The sequence below is a fragment of the Nannospalax galili genome, unplaced genomic scaffold, assembly GCF_000622305.1.
Source record: "Nannospalax galili isolate Female #2095 unplaced genomic scaffold, S.galili_v1.0 scaffold234, whole genome shotgun sequence".
Classification (NCBI taxonomy): Eukaryota; Metazoa; Chordata; class Mammalia; order Rodentia; family Spalacidae; genus Nannospalax; species Nannospalax galili.
Window position 1 is genome coordinate 2,704,550 of NW_008335054.1, and position 15,708 is coordinate 2,720,257.

A 15,708-nucleotide genomic window follows, 5' to 3' on the forward strand; every position below is an offset into this window, starting at 1 on the left:
AACTAAATACTGAGAAAACAACCTGATTTAAAAACAAGGCATGGTACTAAGTAGAGTTCTCCAAAGGTAAAATAAGAATGGCAGAGAAATATTTCTTTTAATGTTCAACATCCTTCTTGAATGTGGTGGTATAGGCCTTTAATCTCAGTACTCAGGAGGCAGGGGCAGGTGGATGTCTGTGAGCTGGAGTCCAACCTGGTCTACATAGTGAGTTACAGGTCAGACAGGGATACATAATAAGACCCTGTCTCAAAAAAAAATTAAATTAAATTAAAACATTCAACATCCTTAACCATTGGGTAAATGCAAGTTAAAACTATTTGACATTTCATCTTTCCCCAATCAAAATGGCTAAAAATCAAAAAAAAAAAAAAAACAAATAATGACAAATGCTAATGTAGATGTGGCTAAAGAGGAATACTCAGTCACTGCTGGTGAGAATGCAAACTGGTTCATCCGCTGTGGAACTCAGTGTGGAGTTTCCTCTAAAAGCTAAAAATGGTTTTATCACACAATCCAGCCATACCACTCTTGGGCATATACCCAAAGGATTCTATATCCTACTACAGAGATACCAGTTCATACATGTTCATTGTTGCTCTAGTCACAATAGTCAGGAAACAGAAACAGCTTAGATGCCCATCAGCAGATAAATGGATAATGAAAATGTGGTACATTTACACCAAAGGATAGTATTCAGCTGTTAAAACAAATAAAATTGTGAAATTCACATGTAAATGGATGAAGCCGAAAACAGTCACCATGTGTGAGGAAAACCAGACCCAGAAAGAAGTGTGTTGCAGCTGTCTCTTTAGATATGTGTGCTTCATTAGGAATGCCCATAGAGGTCAAGAAATTAGAACGGGGTCATGGGATGGAGGTGTGGGAGCGGCTATCAAGGGAGGGGAGGTAGAATGCAGTGATATAAAAGGGGAAAGGGAAGTGATGAAGCAAGAAGGCTTAAATGAGGTGAGAGAGGGCCGGCTAGTGGAGGGGTACAGGGAAGAGTAATTAACCATAAAGACCTGTTCAAAAGGTGTCGCCAGAGTTCTCTCGGGGTCTCTTGCTCTATCAGACAAACCATATAACATATTTCTATGTGAACTTATTATAGTTATATCTTGGGGGGGCGGGTGAAGAAACTTATAGAGACTAACGCTCAGCACCCAGCACCCACCACCCACCACCCAGCTCTGTGCAACGGGCCACCACCCTTCCTGATCGCTTCCATGCGCACCCACAGTCTCATTTAACTTTCACCCATGCATCTTGGGCCTGCAGTCTCGATCCAAGTCAGTTAATGACCCCTCTTGCGATGCGGGTGAGATGCCAGGGCCATCTTTTCTCCAGGCCCATCGCTGCGCGTTCTCCAGGCCCGCCACCATGCATTCCTGGAGGCTCCTGGCTTCCAGCCCCAGATCCAGGTGACTCCCAGAATCCCCTCTGCAGTCCATTCTTCACAGCAGGCCCTGCCCCTTGGAGGAACCAGGTCTCTAGGACACACTCTCCACCCCTTTCCTCCACTCTTACAATCTTTCTGCCTGTCTTCTGCTAAGGTCCCTGAGCCTTGGAGGGAGTGACAGACGTAAGGTGATCTCTCTTGTATCATGGTGAGATAGTGACTTCTTGGGCCTCCCCATTATTTGTCTTTAAACCATGGCCATTGATCTATCTCAGTGGTGTTTCTTCTACTATAAAGACAAATGGAAATAAGTAGACACACTTAAACAAACATGAATGTAAATACAAATGCCTAGAAGATATCCCAGTAGGTAACACTATATTCATTAAACAGTATACTTGTGATGGCTTCCCCATTAGGGCCTGTAGCCTTTCTTGACACAATGTGTTGGCCTGGCCTACAGCACCAGATGTGTGCTCCACCCCTAGGAGCGGGCCTTATCCAATTAGAAATTTGTCGGTTGTACATATGTTGGTCAAGCCATTATTGTACTTCCAGGCATTGCTTGGCATGTCCATAGTGTGAAGCATGCAGGGACCATTGTTTAGTACAATCATAGGGGATACTTTCTTCCCCAATGATCTGCATAGCACCTTCTAGCAATATGAACATCATCCATCCAGTGGCACCGAGTTTCTTTGGCTTAGTCTCAGCTCCATCTCTTCTTCTCCCTCACTCACATCATGCAGTGTCTTCAGCAATACAGCTTTACCAGCCATTCTAGTCTACAACCGACATTAGTGGCAATAGCCTTGGTGAATTTGAGGACCTCTAGGATCTCTCTCTGACCAACAACTCATAGGGGGGCAACCCACCCCTGGTACTGTAGATTTTCTTAACAGTTGTATAGTTTGGGAGTCTCTGTCTTCATCTTACACAACCATAAAACTCCCAAGAATCTTACAGCTATAGCTGGCCTTTACTTCTTCAGGTGTCTTTCAAATGGGTTTCACAGCTGCAAAACACTCGAAGAAAGGTTAACATTATATATTAAATCAATCATAGACAAGTTCTCACAAAGCACGGAAAGGTTTCATCCATTCGTATTAACTGTTTTCTCCATAGATCCTTGTTAGGTACCATAGCATGGGTGTGAGGCATTAATTTGGTTAGCTCTTTACCATTTTTAGTTATCCCTTTGGAGTCATTTTGCACTTGGGGGATTTTACATAGAGTCTCTTTGTATTCTTTTATTCTTGATACACTTACAGGTATTGGCTCCAGTTGCCTGACCCTGCACTGGGCTAAGGAGGCAGGGGGCTTCTCCTGTCGCCCCTGCACTTGTTGGTTCCCTGAGTCAGGCAGGCCCTGGGTCTGCCTCCTGACTGTAGCCATGTCTGTCCTCTTCCCATTGACCACACCACTTTACTGGGGGAGAACTTGGTAGGGAAACCTGCTTCCACCCCTACTATAGCCTTTATCAGAAGAGAAATGCATCTTATTTAATCCTTGGGGATTCTTAACCACCCCTTGTACAGTTTTTATCCTTCAAATGTCTTTTGTAAACTGTTCTGGTTTTAAAACTGTCCAGAAATGCCTTAGTACCAAATTTGGTTTTCTATCAATTTTTTTCTCTGGGGATTTGGGCTTGACATGTCTTGCAACATTTGTCTTCAAGTAACCCAAGTGGACTATTACTTCTGTTTGGTCTTTCTCATAACTCTTACAGGGTGTTCTGTTATTTTACAGACACATTTTACATGCTGGTCAGAATCATTTAGATTTGCCAAAGCCTCTCTCACTTTACAAAGATCCTGTCTCATCAAAGGGCTTAGTAAAACCATTAAAGCCCCATACCATTCTCTCAGTCCCAGTTGAATTAAGCTTTCCTTCATACATATCCTTCATATATCTGAACACAGTCTTATCTGGCCCAGTGAACTGGACATTACTTATTGCTTTTCTCATACCTAGTTCTCTCAGGAATGCCTGCCCCTCCTTTATAGTCTGCCAGCCCCTGCTAATCATGTTAGTCTCCCTTGGTGACAACCATGTATCTTTAATGCCTTCAACCAGCCATCCCATTAAGGACTGCTCCCCCCTGCATTGGCCTAGATTGAACAGCCTCTATCACAAGGACAGATGAGTGGTTATATAACTCAGCTGTGAAGATTCTGAAGGACTTAGACTGATGTCATTTGCTCCCATGTCCCATACTCTCACAAGCCACATGGCTAGGGGCTCTCTGATTGCTTGCTTGCAAGTTTTTCCTACTTTTAACAGTTTTAGTATGGAATATTTCCTAGCTACAGAACTGTTAGCTTTTTTTTTTTTTCCTTTTGTAGTAACAGTTGAATCTGAGGGGCAGCTTTAGCTACTTTTATTTTTAGGTCATTTTCCTTTTTACTATTATCTATCTCGTCCTCTGAATCCTTGGACCTTACACAAGTTAAAGTATCCCACTTTTTTTTTTTTTCTCTCAAGCTCTGCACCTGGGTCTGCTAGGACCTCCCTGGCCTTTTCAGCTTCCCCTGCCTGGGGCGCATCTTTTATTATGCAAAGGGGCCATGCCCCTTCTCTGGGTGCTCCATTTGGGTCCAAAGCAGGTACAAGTTTTTCTAGTCTTTGGATAACCTTTAACAAATCTTCACATACCCGCAACATACCCCCATATTTAAAACATAGCTGTGGCCCACACTTCTGCATGGTTGGCCTCTTTTTAGTAATCCTTTGTAAAAAAAAATATATATCAGAGCCACCATCAGCACTCTAGCTTTCTCCAAACTTCTGTGGTTTGTCATTAACGCCATCCTGTTGGTTGCACCAATTTTGTCACCAGAGTTCTCTTGGGGTCTCTTGCGCTTTCAGACAAACCATATAACATATTTCTATGTGAATTTATTATAGTTATATCTTGGGGGGGTGAAGAAACAGAGACTAATGCCCGGCACCCAGCACCCAGCTCTGCGTGGCAGGCCACCACCATTCCAGATCGCTTCCGCGATCACCCACAGTCTCAGTTAACTTTTGCCCATGCATCTTGGGCCAGTCTCATTTCAGGTCGGTAAATGCCTCCTCTTGAGATATGGGTGAGATGCCAGGGCCATCTTTTCTCCATGCCCACCACTGCGCATTCCTGGCGGCTCACAGCTTCAGTCCCCAGATGGCTCCCAGAAGCCCCTCCACAGTCCATTCTCCACAGCAGGCTCCACCCCTTGGAGGAACCAGGTCTCTGGGACACAGAAGGTCATATGAAAACCTACTACTATAGAAGCTTCATGTATTGGTTACTTTTCTGTTGCTGTGATTAAACACCATGACCAAGGCAAGGAAGAGTTTAGTGAGCTTACAGCTCCAGAGGATAAGAATCCATCATGGCATTGGACACATGGCAGGAGGCAGACAGGGCAGAGAACTGGGCACCCACATCTTCAAGCAGGCACAGGAACCTGCAGAGAGAGAGAGAGAGAGAGAGAGAGAATGAAAGGGAGTGGGACAGGGCTATAAACCCTTAAAGCCTGACCACAATGACACGCTTCCTCCAGCAAGGCCACACCTCTTGAAGGTTCCATGACCTTCCTCAAACAGTGCCACCAACTGACCACATGTTCAAATACTTAGAACCTATGAGGAACATTTCTTATTGGCACCACTACAATTCCTAAAATATATAGATATAGATATAGATATGTAGATATATAGATATAGATATAGATATAGATATAGATATAGATATAGAGAGAGAGAGATTAAATGAAGTTATTCTATAATGGGGTAACAGTGCCCCTGTTATACACCACAGACTAACAAATAAAATTCCCAGTACCAGGAATGGGTTACCTCTTTTGGAATTGTTGGCCACTGAGCTCCTATAACCCCCCAACATTATTACCTATTGCCACTGCTCTTGATCACCCTCCAGAATTTGATGGCAAGACACTATTGCCGAAGACACCACATACTTGAGACATAGAACATGGAGAAATCAAGCTGTACTGACCTGGAAGCTTCATCCCTTCTGGCTTGCTTCCATAGTGCTAGAAGGTGCTGTGCATGCTACCAGAGGAGAAAAGTAATCATCAACCCTATTGCTTGCTCCTGTACCACAATAATGAGCATCAGTGCAGGGAGAATGATGGAACAGGAGGACGGCATTGGAGAAGGTCAAGCAATGATGTACCTAGTAGCACAGCGCTGCTAAGTGAGCCTGTCCCCATCAGTGCACTTGGTGAGAATATCTGGAGTCATACTGAGGCGGAGGCTGTTGGCCAGCTTAAACAGACCTACAACTGCTCCCTCAGAGGAACTATTCTAGAGAGAAGTCATGTTCTTTTCATTTACTAAATCAGGAAAACCATAAATGTGGTTGATTGAACATTGTACAAACTGGTCCGAAAAGACTTCTTTTATGTTTTTATATACAGACTTTCGGGAGGTAAAATATTTATTTATGCAATATGTGCAGGCAAGTTGTGTGTTCAACAGTTACAGTCAGAAACAAGGAATACTTTGTGATGAATCATTACCATTATTTAACATTTTCCCTTTCCAGAGGAATGCTTTATTCAAGTAGCACGTGGTTGGTACAGCCATCGGGATTCTGAGAAGTGTTTTCTGTTATTCTCAGATGTGGAAATACATGACCTCAAGGCTCTAACTTTTCCAACAGCTTTAAGGGAACATTTAGCCTAGGAAACTCCAACCCTAAGTTTCTAAGAGTTAATGTTTTTAATATTTGAACCCAAAATTCCTCTGATACCCAATTCTGATAGGGATATAAAGAACATGTTAAAATAATCATAACTAATGAAAGAAAAACTAAAACAATAATTTAGAACCGTTTGTATCTCTTACAGTGATTCCAAAACAAAAGTAAGTTGTTTTGAAGCCTTCCTCGCTTTAAGAAAGCTTGTTATATAGAAAACTATTCCGCTTTCTGCTGCTCCATCTTACCATTACATTGAGAGTCTCTACTGAGCCCACACCGTGGTTATACTTTCCCCACTGTTTGTCCAACACTGTGATGCACTGTTATGGTGCATTTGGTGTTGTAATAGGAAATAAAACACAAGTCTCTTTTTGGATTGTGAGTCTATAGCATGGAGAACACATGTCTTAATCTATCATTTTTAAATTTTTTCTTTGTGAACTCTTATCTGAAGTCCTAGCATTGAAAGAACTTTCTGGAAAGGAAAAAAAAAAAATATTACAAAACAAAGGTCATCAACAGGATGGAAACTCAGTCCACAGTCATCAGGAAAGAGGCATCTTCCTGGCCTTCTTCCTACTGCCCTCGGCAGCAGCCATCTCCTCCCAAAGTCTTATCCTCTCACCCAGGGCTCCCGTCTTTGTCTTCCTCTCATCATCGATGTCTCCATCAGAACAATCACCCTTACATCAGTCAGAAGTTATGATCAATTCATTGACTAGGATGTTGTTTCTTCATAAGCTTCAGGGGGGGGCCAAGTTAACACTTAGTATCTCTTGCAATTTAAGTTCTCCCAGCCTCTGATTGGATTACAGCCTTTGGACCTCAAATCCCATGATCCCTTCAGCTTGAACCCCCAAAAGCCAATTAATGTACCTGCTATCTCACACATCACTGGAAACCAACTACATGAATAACCCATTATCCTCTACCAAGGCACATATCTTTCAGTAAGATTTTCTGGTTGGAGCAAGACCTGAACATAGTCAAGAGGATAGCTTCTCTGATGCCCACTTTCTCAACCAGACTTTTTCCATCCCTGGGGGCATCCCTTGGCATCCAGTTTAAACGTTTCTCTACAGAAGCTCCTGGATCTCCTTTCATCACAGCCACTGTATCGCTGCTGTCACTATCTGGGATTTCCATCTATTCTTCCAGAACCCTCTCTGACCAGTGTTTGGCCTCTGCTTATTCTATCCAAGAGAGTGTTAGAAACCCAACTGCCTCCCTACACCGAGCATGGAATATTGTTTCAAGCCACGTATCACTTTTGAATGATTTTTATCTTTTTTCCTTTTTAAATCACATAGGTCCATTAATATTCAAGAAGCTAGTCTCAGAAGGTGGTTAAATGCATGGAGAAAACTAAAATTAGAAAGGCTTTGCATTTTAAAGGCAGCGCTCTGCCTCTGCATGGCCAATGGCGTCTCCCTTCTGCCGCCTTCCTTCTCTCTGCAGCTGCCTTTGTTTGTGAAGTTAGGTTTTTAACCACAATAAAAAGCTTAAAGACTAAGAAACATGAAGAGAAATAGTGCATATACTCAAGAGGTTATCAAGATACCGGAGATTTTAAAGCAAGTAGATAACATTGATCTTAAGCTTTAAGCATTTCCCTGAAGGATTTCCAAAAAAAATCTTCAGATAAATTTTCCTAGCTACTGTTCATTTTCAGGTGTGTTTAACACCAGTTTTTGTGGTGTGAATATGTATAGATGGCTCCAAACCTGTATACATTCACAGACTGACAAAACTAAAAGAGAAAATAGACTTTTTAAAGTTTCCTTCACAATACGAAAGCCAGTCCAACAGTTAGGAAAACGGAAGCTATGTGCTTAATCATTGTTGAATTTGATTGGCTCACAGCCTCAGTTTCCTGGTCTGGGCAGTGAGGGTGAGATGGGAGGTTGAAGTACATTCTCTGAAATCTTTCCTTCTTCACATTGGCATGTTCATCTGCCCTGTGCGTCTAAACTGAAGTATTGAGAGATTTTTGGATTATGCAAGTAGAACCAACTAAAAAATTCCAAGGACAATAGTCTCCATAAAGCTACACATATTTCTGATATCACTTGCAAGCACAAGACTCCCACAATCACCCCCACATTCAATTCTCTGTAAGACTCGTGGAGCTCATGAAAGTCCCCCGAGCTCATGGCTGCTTCTATTAGAAGGAAAAGATGGGGATGAAAACCAGGCAAGGGAAGAAGCAGAGTGTAGAGTCCAGGGAAAGATGCCACATGCTGAGCTTTCCGGCAGCCTCTCCCTGTGCAGACAGGAACATATTTTTTCCCTGGAGGCGATGTGTGACAAAACATATGGGGTAGTCACAACCTAGAACGATTTCCCGAGCCTCAGTGTGAGGTCCTCCTGCAGCTTCCATGGGAAGGAATGAATAGTAGACCACCCGTGTGCCTCCTCAGCTTCCAGCCCCTCGAGAGGGTGAAGCTGATATGAAATTGAGGGTCTTCCACTTAAAAAGGAACTCAGAAAGAAGCTCAAGGTCAATTTTATTAGCGTTTAAAAGGAAAAGCCAAGGGTAAGCTAGCTGCGATTCTTGGCAGCTGCCTGGAGGAGGGGGAAGAAGGCAGGGAGAAAATCCCTGCCATTTATAACAAGTCATAGGGCAGAGGGAAGCAGGAAGAATGAGTTTGTAGAAAAAGAGTGAGAGAGCCCACAGTGTCAGGGAAAGGGGGTCCAGGCTTTCACCGGTATCCAAAAGAAGGGAAAAGAGATAAAAAGGAGAAAATGGAAAAGTGATTCTGTTCTGAATAATTCAGAAAAGTGAGCAGGGCTTAATTCAGCCACAATGCCGTAGTTCCATAAGTAGCTGCACCAGGGGAAACTTCTGGGAAGGAAAGGTAATTATCTCATTAAGGAATAATCAATTATTCCTCTCACCTCTTTAGCATGGCAAAAGATGAACCAGCCTTCCTGAGGGGTGGCCCTTTGGCCAGGTGATTGACCAACCCCAACTTGTTTAACTAATTTTTTGTACTGTGTGCAAATTTCATACAATATATTTTGATCGTATTTAGATCCTCTCCCCATCTGCAACCTCCTTACTATCCCCTACCTAATTTCATGTATTCTATTATATACATATATGTATATATACATATATATGCATATATAAAAGCCTATAGACTCAAATTTCTGTCCCCAAGTGCCCTTTGGTATGGGTCTATTCACTGTAGCCTGGTTAACCTACTAAGAGTCATACCCCTAAACAAGACTGACTCTCCCCTCGAAAGATTCCTAGATAGTAGTAGATCTACTAGAAGAAAAATGTGGATATCCTGGTGTTTCTTAAAGCAGGATTCCAGGAACACTTGCCTCAGTATCACATGGTTTAACAAAATACAGACTGAGAGTCCTACTTCACACTGACTGCAGCAGATTCAATGCAAAGAGGGGAGGCAGCCTGATAGTAAAATAAAAAATATCAGGAGCTGTAGCCAAGGGAGAACATTCTGCTTCTAATTCCACAACTAGGCATGTGTGTTTACCCGGCATAAGTCATTGCTCCACAGACAGCAAGTGTTTGGGGACAACACTGAGGAACTCTTATTTCAAGCACATGCTTTCAGGCTGAGGAAGTCTTTACCTAAGTACTTTGTGCTCTTAGAGAAGACTCATGGAATAGAAGGTGTGATTCAAATGCTTGGTGACTTTGGAAATGACTGGTTTTCCCTTTCAGGGTGTCTGTACTGTAACAGTTGGCCTCCTAGTCATTCATTCATTCATTCACAAAAGGTCAAGTGCATACTCTTTGGAAAGCATCTGGTTACTGAGGAAAGAACAGTGACCACAAAAGAAAATCCTCTGCCTTAGAGAAGTCAGGAGTAGACACACGCATATTATATCAGATAGTAATGCCTGTTGTTCCTTTTTAGATCAAGCTAGAGAGGAAAAAGGAGTTGAGACAGGTGTTTGCTATTCAATAGAGAATGTTTAAAGAAGGCTTTTTGAATGTGGTGACTTGTGAGCAGAGAAATAAAGGGAAGGGAACAAGCAATAAGGTTGGAGCAGCTTCCAGAGTGATGGAGAAGGAAACCTTGTACAATGGGGTTTGAAGACTGAGAAGGGGATGCACCGAATACCTCCAGTTCTTTCAAGGGAAGCCATGAAACTAGTGAGGTAAATAAGGACAAGAGAAGGTTTGCAATGATGAGGCTGGTAAGAGTAGAGAGTTGTCAGCATCTTCAAATATGATGAGCCAACAGAAAACAAGTCACTGGTGCTGTTAAGTTGGGAGAGGGGATAAGCGTTAGGGTGCTGTCCTTGACTAGGAAGAAGAGTTGGCATCTGGTGCGTAGGTTGAACAACTGGACTTGGGTGAAAACAGATGCACTCTTATTTTCTCCCTTCCCTCCTTCTCTCTGATTCCCACAGAGACCTGATTTTTAGCCTTCCTGACTCGTCTCATAACTCTCTTAGGGTATATAAATTCTTTCATCTTTATAGGAATGAAGGGAATAAGCGATGTTCATAACACTCCCCATTGGGGACTGAGACTGAAATGTCTAGTGGACGGATGATCAGTTTTGTTACATGATGAATCACATGAGGTTTTGTACGGAAGCCCTCTTTGAAGTTCATTTTAGAATGGAAGATACAAATCCAGCACCAGAGTCACCCCAGCTATGGCCAGGCTGCTCTTCACCCCCCCCCACACCCCCCCCCCCCCCCCCCAAAATATAATCACCCACCCCCACCCCCATACTGTTTCTCTTGCTTTTTCTCTTTCCCTATGTGGAAATGACTGGCTCTTTCTGCTAGCCTCCAAATGACACTTTGTATCTAATGTTTGAATTTTACATCAGCTGCTAGAAGACCTCAGAGCCCCCAGATCTGCCCTCTGGACCATTATTAAGTGTATCCCTTAGCATTTAAGTCAGCAGCAATTCCCTTGAGGAAGACTGTGTTGGAATGTGCACACATAGTGCCACCTGCTGGAATTAGACTTCGATGGAGGGAAAAGGGGAGACAACAAAACCAGCCATGGCTTTCTCTGCTTAGTCTAAGGAACTCAGAAGTCATGGTCCAGTATTCAACAGTACTTCCTGTCATCTATATTATTTTTAATGCCAGTGTGCTGCCTCACACATTTTTTCCAATGTTCTGCTTGTCTCCCTGTGATGACTTAATATCTAAAACTATGGTAAAGCTAGCTGTGTTTCATTGATTTCTCTTAGAATAGCCTATAAATTGTTATAGAATATTGCTATTTTAAAGAACCTTATAGCTACCCTGTGTCATTGGTTTCAGTCACATTCTGGACACAAAGACTCAGGATGCTATCCAGTCCTTATTTCAAATACCAATATGCTAAGGTCTAAAAGTTTTCAAGGCAAATCTAAGATCAGAGCTCACACATACTGGTTCCCAAACCATGCCCTCAAACCATGCCTTCTATTAGGAAGCTTTCACTTGCAGAACAATATGCACGTTCTCACATAAGGAGTCCTGAGGTAGGTGGAAAACTCCAGGAATAATAGAGTTAGACAGTGTCAGCAAAGACCAAGGCAACCCCACTGCTCCATGTTTTCCTTAGTGTGTCCGTGGTCAAGATAAGGTCAGCAACACTAGCGATCACAATCTTCTGCCCAATACCCAGGGACAGAAAAGGGTCTACGTTTTCCTTATCTCTTATGAGCTAAGATACTCCCCCCAAATGGCCACCAAGACTCCAGTCTGTCTCATCGGCCAGGAGAGAATGAAATGTCCCATCCTAAGTGGGATCCTGGCAAGGATCATGGAGTGGCCATGCTTCATTAGATGCAGATTCAGTATCAATATCTGGAATGTGACTCTCTTCATTCCCATGAAGGATAAGACTCTGAGAATTCTCCCATTTTGACTCACAGAAGGCACAGGAGTCACTAATCAGTGGGAGACACGCTCCATAGTTTCTCCTATTTTGGCTTCTCTTCTGAGCAGGGGGTGAGCAGTGAATGTCTTTGTCTTTTCCTCTTTAAGGATATGGGTATGGCTAACATCCGTGGAAGATAAGACATGGTGTCTTCCTAACCTGGATGATAAAGTATCTCTCTCCAAGGTAAAAGTTGAGCAGATTTGCTAGCTGCTCCTTTCAAAGATCAAGGTTTTCTAAGTTTAGAGTTCCTCCACTGAGAAGCAAACTTCATTTTCAGTATCCACTGAACTGATCCATGGAGCTTTGTGGGCAGGGGCAAGAGAAGCCGGTATGAACACGAAACTCATGTTGCCTGCTGTGTTACGACTACAAGTATTTTGTGTCTGACACAAGAATCTTTTGCCTGCTTCATGAAACTGTGACCAATTAACTTATTAGCTGACAAAAGAAGTAAAATGCCAGTTTTCCAAACTACTGGAAAGGCAGTCATTCATATTTGCTACTGTGTTCTTTCCAATGATCCATGCTGTAGAGACCTAATTCTCAAATACTTGATTCTGGAAACAATGTCTTCATTATATAAAGAATCCCTTCTTTACAGAGTGGAGACACATCTTAAGTAAACAGTGTCATTTGCTCACATGTCTTTTGTGATGTCTCTTTTTATTTGCTCACTGATTCTATAATTATCTCTCTTAAAATGTCAGTTGCTCTCACTCAAAAGGCCAAGGACGATCAGCCACAAACTGAAGGTTAGATAGAAGCTTTTAAACATACTTTCTGCCTGCCTGAGAGAAGGAATTTCTCAAAGTAGTCCCTCAAAGATACCAGAGAAGCTAACATTGAGCGACTTAGCAGGAGCCCTTCCCTTCTTTTTCACAAACCTGGCAGTCCCTTCCTTTGCAAGTATCAGAAAGGAGGTGTGGTATGCTGAGGCTTCTTCAGCAGAGACAGAAGGGAGGCTCCTGGAACAGAAGTTGTTCGTGATAGCCCTGGGCCTTGAGTCACTCTTCCTGTACCCTCAAGAGAGTGAGAGGCTCTAATCAGCAACCAGGTTCTGACAACTCTCCTTCCTTCTGTGAAGCAAAGTATTGCTGTTAAAAAGACAGAGGTCACAGATTAGCACAACTCTCAGTCCTCATCAGAGAAGCTTCTTCATGTAAGGACAGAGGTTAATGGAAAGACTCACAAGCAGTCAAAGTGCAGAGAATAAGTGTGAACTATTCAGCCACAAATAGACGTCTGTATTATATACCTTTCCCCTAAGGCTCAGGAGCATCGTGGAAGAGGGGGTAGAAAGATTGTAAGATCCAGAGGTTGGGGAAGACAGGAGTGAAACACTGTCTTCTGGACAGCACAGGATGGCTGCGCTCATGAACACACAGCAGCCGTGGCTGCCTCCACAAGACCTGCACAAGATCAAGCCAATCAGCCTTCCAGCATGGAGGGAGGACCACAGGAGCCTCTACCCCTCAGGAGCTATTGACAGTTGATGGCTGCTGGGGGAGGGAGTCAGTTTTCTTGAGAAGTATGGTCCCTGGTGTGGGTCAACCACAATCCTTTGGATGGCCCCGCTCCCAGGAGTATATGGGCAGTGCAAAGCAGACTCGGTGGGTTGTGTTTTAAAAAGGACATAAAGTGGTGGGGGAGTGGGAGGGGAAAATGCTCAACTACATTGCATACATGTATGAAAATCTCAAAGTATAATAAAAAATTAAATAAATAAGTTGTTTTGTGGGGAGAAAGAGGATAAAGGTCAAGGGAACAGATCAGGACTTATTGTGACAAAGCAAGAAAAAACTATGGACATTTTCAAGTGACTGCTGGTACTCAGAATTTCTCCAAATGATGACAGTTTAAAGACTTGGACAGGAGTTCATCATAGCAGTAGGACAGTAGCAAAGGAAATTAGACCAGCATTTATCTCTTCAAGTCGAATCTCAGGGTTAAACTCAATTTACCCCTAAATTCTATTTCCCTGATGGCAGTTGATATCTTTAAGGTGAAACAGTCTTTCCTGCTTAGCTCAGGAGCCCGAGTTCGCTTGCTGTTCTGACAACTTACATTTAAAAATGCATCTGCTAGCATGCACCCCAACCAGAACAGAACAGATTTAATCTTAAGCCAGGGCTACTTTTTCCTATCCACTGTATCCGACCTACTGAGAAGGATCAGTGAATCTTTGGTCACATGATGGTCTACCCCTGTTCTGATCCTACTGCCATGGCAACGGAGATGGAGGTCACTGGCCTGCAAGTTAAGTCCTGTCACAATGATCCTGGAGGCAGGGACTCCTAATTTTATTGGACTCTGTGTGTGGAATCACTGCAGGTGTTAAAATTAAAGTTCTTTTTCTAATGATATGAGGGATCAAAATTCCTTGGTACAATTAGGTTGATTAAATTGAGCTCTGTGTCTAATATCCCTGTAGCTCAATAAAGTTAATGCCATTTTCCAAGGGCCTGACACAGAGGCAGGGAACAGGGGAGACCCTGTGAGAATCTGGCCCACTGTGGTTTTTAAATTAGAAGTTTGATTGCTTGAGACACTGTCTCAAAATGGTACCAGCCCAAAGAAACTGAATTTTCCATTAGCCCTGGAAAAAATGACAGATATTTAATTAAACTGCTTAGAGATTAGGCAGAAGGCTTTTTGATGGATAGAGGCCTGGATATCTCTATAAGCAAAGCCAGGAAACTTACTGGTGTGCCTCATCTTTAATGCTAAAAAGAATTCTCCAAGGGAACTCGGGACTATGTGCTGCTTCAGCAGAAAGCTACCTTTCCTGCCAGCCCTGAGAAAAATATACATTTTTAAAAATGTGTTTATAAAGCACTGGGTAACCACTGAGGAACTTCATATAAAACTTAAAACGTGAAATAAAAAAAGCTGTTTGTAACTAAAGTTGACAAAGCAACTGCTGAATCCATCCACCTGTTGTTGGTTGGTGATTTATTGCAGAACAGGGTTGGCAGAGGCAATCTCTGAAAGCAAGAATGATTTGTGGGCAGTGCTGGAAGGGAGGTTGTGAACGGGATCTAGCATCCCAGATGGGGACTGGCCAAGGTTTGCAGCATGATGTAGAGCAGAATTATGCTGCAGGGATGCTGTGTGGCCACAAATGGTCCAAATCAAAGATGCTGGTCACTATCATTACCTGTATAATCCATAGGTCCCTAACTTTCAATAAGAACTATGAAGATTCATGAGGTAATTTTGTAACATCTCCTAAATCAGTAGTTCTCGATTCTAGCTACCTAATAGCATGTCTTGGGGGCCTTTTGGAAATACCAGCGTCTACTCCAGGCACTGAACCTGGGTGTTTCAAAAGCACCCCCAAGTGGCCACACATTATTACCTAGGAGCTAATGGAGAGGCCAAGTGCAATTGAAATCTCAAAATATCCAGCTCTGAAATCTGCCAGACCTGGGTTTGGGTCCTGCCTCCAATAACTCACAAAGTCTAAATACTCAGCAGGTGAATCTTACTGCCAACCTCATCAGGCTTCGGCTTTCTTATCTGGAGTCAATAATGGTAACTTCTTGGAAGTCTAATAATAAGAATGAGATTAAACAAATGCATCCTGGCACAAGGCCCCCAAGAGAAAGTAATTTTCTTACTCTTGACTAGAAAGGATAATGGATCGATGTTTCTCTTTCCTCTAATGTTTTGCCATGGGCCTGCATCGCAGTGTCTGGGCTGGGTTCTCTCTCTCTCTCTCTC